General features: G+C 46.0%; 1 pseudogene; it reads left to right on the forward strand.

The window, feature by feature from the left end:
- The first annotated feature begins 4136 nt into the window (after positions 1-4136).
- Positions 4137-4832, forward strand: part of LOC122791354 — a 32679-nt pseudogene continuing 31983 nt past the window's right edge.

Raw genomic sequence — 4832 nt, forward strand, 5'->3', positions numbered from 1 at the left:
GAATACACATCAGGCATTCACAAAACATGTGTCCACATATAATCCAGAAACACACAGAGGCTGTGAGCAGCAGAGGAAACATAACTGACACACAGATACCTATCCTGCAATGGTGTGTACACCTGTGAGGTATGGTGCACAGTACATGCCAGGGTATTGAACAGATGCACAGCAATGCTGTGGACATGGGTGCAGTGTGTTCCAGGGGGAGGGCCATCACCTACTAACAGAAGCCATGCATCACAGCCATGTATAATGTTGGTAACGGGGATTGACTACAGTTGCACTGCATGTTGTTGAGCACCAGATGTCCTGCATGCTGACGTGTGTAATTACAGGTTTGTATGTGATACTGTACTGCACCATCACCTGCTATTGTGTGTGTTATGGGGGTGCTGGGGTTGTCTGTAGATGCTGTCTGGTGGAGTGTATGAGTTGTCATGTATGTCGACTGCATGTGTGTATGGCCATGTCTGCACGTGTTTGTGTATTTACTGTTTAGCGGTGATGTGCAGGTCTTAGTCTGTTCCCTGTTTTCTCCTCACAGGTGGCGAGGTGGGGCTGGATCCCTCCCGCAGGAAATCTGATGTCACTGATACTGACAGTGACCATGAGTATAGGTGTGTTGAGGCACAGGAAGGGTCATCAGGGGCTGCCGCTGGGCCACCAATTGACATCCCACAAGTATCCACCCCATCCACGCACACAGTCAAACTGCCTCTACATACCTCATCACCATTGGCCTTAGCTGAAGGACAGTTTACGGTTGGCATTGGCCAGGACAGTGTGGTATCTATGGCATGTGTGTCAGGACACAGCAGCCATAGCCAGATGTCTGGCGGGGTACCACATAGGCAGATGTTCAGGGGTGCTCGTTGGAGCACTGCTGGTCATCATGCCCCTGGAAGATGTGCTACATCTATATCTACCACATGCATGTTCCAGGTTGTCATGGAGGCACAGGCACGAAAGGAACAGTACACCAGACAGGTGTAAATGACAGCATCCCTGACCTAGCAGGTGCCATTCATATTTACACTGAGGTCATGGACAAATGCTGGGATGAGACATTGGATCTCATCAACAATGTCATGTCCATGCATCAGGACAGAGCGGGACGGTTGCGATGGCCATGTGGACATATGCCAGCAACATCAGCAGCTGGAGGTCGCCGTGGACGTCCCACCAGTCACAGCTGCTCCCATAGTGGCAGTACCAGCCCCAGCACTGTGGGGGGTGCTGTCCACAGACCGTAATAGCAGACCATGTGCACGTGGCCCTGGCCAGTCCCAGGAGGGACCTGGATCCAGTGGACATTTGTCAACCTCGGGGGACATTACCCAATCTGGCGTTGTACCTGATACTGCCTGTGGCACCCCTGCCAGGCACAGGTCCCATGTCCGTGGCTGGAGATGGTGAACTGATAACCCTGCCAGGTACAGTCTGCAGCTGTCTCACAAATCCCTGTATAGGGCACCCACATGGTGAACTGTGTGCATGCAGACACACACATAAACAACAAACCTAGGGCAACCACATACCTGCACACACATCACCATTGGCCCATAACACTACTTAGCCCCCCCCCACACACACACACACATGTTGTCAATTGTATGGCTCAGCCTAGGCCTCTAGCAAATCAACAACACACCCTGTGCATATGATGATACCTGTGCCACATCATGTCATCTGTAGCATCGATGCAGGGACAGGCTAACATGGTGCTGATGCACAGGGTTGACTGTACAACAGTGTAGCAATGGAATGCTGTGTAGCATGCTGTCAGCAGTAAAGTGAAATGCTAATATCCTGGAAGGTGTAGCTGTGCAGCCATGATGCATTATACCTGTAATTAACAATGTTGTATTGTTTTCACCATTATCTTTTCTGATTGTGTTGTGGTTGTCCATGTGCCACATGGGTGTAGTGGTGTCAGCAGGCCGTCTACAGTGGACACCAGGAAGTGTAGTGGGTGGTACACATGACATGGCTGGGTATAACACACAGAGCCTTTGGTTTGGATGCAGTACAGCTACAAGACTGTACACATGGAGGTATGACCCCATGCAGGCAACACATCTGTTGCTCATGTAATCCCACCAAGACAGGATAGGCACAACCACACATTAGTATATATGCAGTCTGCTATTTGGATGACATAGAACATGCTAACAGCAGGGTGTATGTCCCTTTCCTCACTCTACTGCGATCCTCACCTCAGTAACATGGGTGTGCCAATGCCGGTCAAATAGCCCTACCCTTAAGAGGGTGTGAGGTGCTCTACTACTGTGAATGGTGTAAACAACAACTAACCAACCTGATAACATACACTGTACAGTATTACACACAGCTATGTGGGGGGATAGATGCAACAGTAACTGCAATGATGGTGGATGTGTCCACAACAGCCACACCCAGTGAGTTACAGCAACCCCAGTATTACTGCACACCTCCACAGTGTGGAGGAGGGCATTAACACATCTATGACCTGTGAACGACTGCATGTCCATGGGATATCACCTGTGGAATGTTGGCCTTTGCCAAGCAGTCCTGGGGGAAACGTATTCTGTGAACGGAGGTAGATCCCTTAACATCTACACACATTCTTACATGTAGGATGGTGTACAAAAGCCTGCTATGATCTACATAGGCTGTGTGCACCTCCTAACCCTCATCTACACTTGTCATGATTGCGTCAAGGAGGTATACAAGGTTCAGGTTGTATTCTCTGCCTTTGACAAGTCCAACATTGGCGGGGTCCCAGGTGTTAAGATTACCAGTGACATTGGCCATGGGTTCATTGTTGATGTGTTCCATGTCCCTGCAGACTAGGCTCATCAGGCTACTGGGTGGTAGTTCCCAGTTGACATGGTGGATGTGTGGTTGTCCTTGCCAACATTAGTGAATCCATTGTCAGGTGTAGGCCTGTCAGGTTGTATAAGGGATCCCAGTTACTTACTGTACCTGCCCAGAGGGTTCCCTCAAGCATGACACTTCACTTGACTGTACTGCATGATATGTTAGTAATGCCAGCCTGACATCCTACAGGTGGGATGGAGTACTGTTAACATGTACTGCCCTTGTCATGTAGGGTCCTGGTTATGGGATCTGCTAAGGTTGGTAGTGTATTGCAGGCCAGACGTGTTTGGCTGTGGGGGGGGAATACCTATCCACGCCAGATGTATGTTGCTTGGGTCTCTGAAACCCATCAATGGTGCATGTGGACATATATGTTTTGGTTATGTTCCCAATTTCATCTACAGATGTATGTCCATATATACATATATAGATATATATGTGTTTACCTTTGAAAGAGAGACGATCATTTCTCCAAATGGCCCTTTCTGCGAACCAAAAGGATGAATCCATCATTTCTAATTGTACCGAAGTTCAAAACTCAGCAAATTCAAAAGCAGCTTCGCATATTTTCGAACTACAAGTTGGAATACATATCGTAATGCAGGGGGGCAACCCCCCTGCACCCCCATCTGGGGGGGCTGCACCCCCCACAAGCCCCCTACTTTGATATTCTAACTCTGAGTTCACACTACAGTGGGGAAAGGGACATTTTCCCCATCCGCACTATAGTGCCATCTGCACCCAAAATGCCAAATCTGCAATGAGCGAATCCATAGTGACATTCACTCATTGCACATTAGATGCATTTATTCCAAGATTGTGCAATTTTGAAAACTTACTTTTGACCTTCCAGCTTTCGGACACATGATTTTCTCCTTTTGAAAGGTGAACCATATATATATATATGCTTACATATATATATATATATATATATATATAAGTGTATTGCTGTATATATGTGGACATATGGATGTATTCATATATATATATATATATATATATATATATATATATATATATATATATATATATATATATATATATATGATGAAGTTCAGGTAGTCATCCAATAGAGGCTGTCCAATTCAAAAATCCACAAGTCTTAGCCATTCGCTTCAACAGTTTATTAAAAAACACACAGCACAAAAGATGTCGGATTAAGTGCTTTCGTCTCTTATCCAGAGACTTCATCAGAATCAAATACCCAAAATTATTCTGAGCAGAATCAGATGGGTCAATTGCATCTATTACCTGGTTGATGCTTTTCATTATGCATGTTTGAACTCAGTCGCAGTGAAAGCTTGACACGGGGCAATAGTACTTGGGAAACAAAAATAAGATCATTGAAGGAGATTTTAATCTTCTCAGGACCTGGCATACAAAGACTGACAAGGCTGACCATTACTGATATACAGCACTTGCAAAAAAAGTCACAGCAGCTGTGTGCCAAAGGCCTGTGATAACTACACTTCACATATATCAAAGAACATGCCCCTTCCCAACACAGAACCAAAGGCTGAGCCTGGGATGCCCTGTCTTGAACAGCTTTCTAAAGGGTGGAATACCATTGATGGGGGTTACTGAACTTTCTGGAGAAAGTACTGCGGGGAAGACGCAGTTATCTATGCAGCTTTGTTTATCTGTGCAGTATCTGTGCAAGTATGGTGGCCTAGAAGGAGGAAGCTCTAGATGAATGCATTGCTAAAAGGATTCCAATACTTCTATTACGAGGCCTGGTCTGTTTAGTTGTCATTGACTCAATTGCAGCATTGTTCCGCTGTGAATTTGAAGCAAAAAGCTCGTTTGCAAAACCCAAGCATTTGCAGAAGTTTGGAGGTGCACTTGTTAGTCTCAGTAATAGATATGTGGTCCCCATTCTCTGCATCAACTGGGTAACAGATGCAATTGACCCATCTGATTCTGCTCAGAATAATTTTAGGTATTTGATTCTGATGAAGTCTCTGGATAAG

Source organism: Protopterus annectens, chromosome 1.part0, assembly GCF_019279795.1.
Source record: "Protopterus annectens isolate FY-2018-M chromosome 1.part0, PAN1.0, whole genome shotgun sequence".
NCBI lineage: Eukaryota > Metazoa > Chordata > Ceratodontiformes > Protopteridae > Protopterus > Protopterus annectens.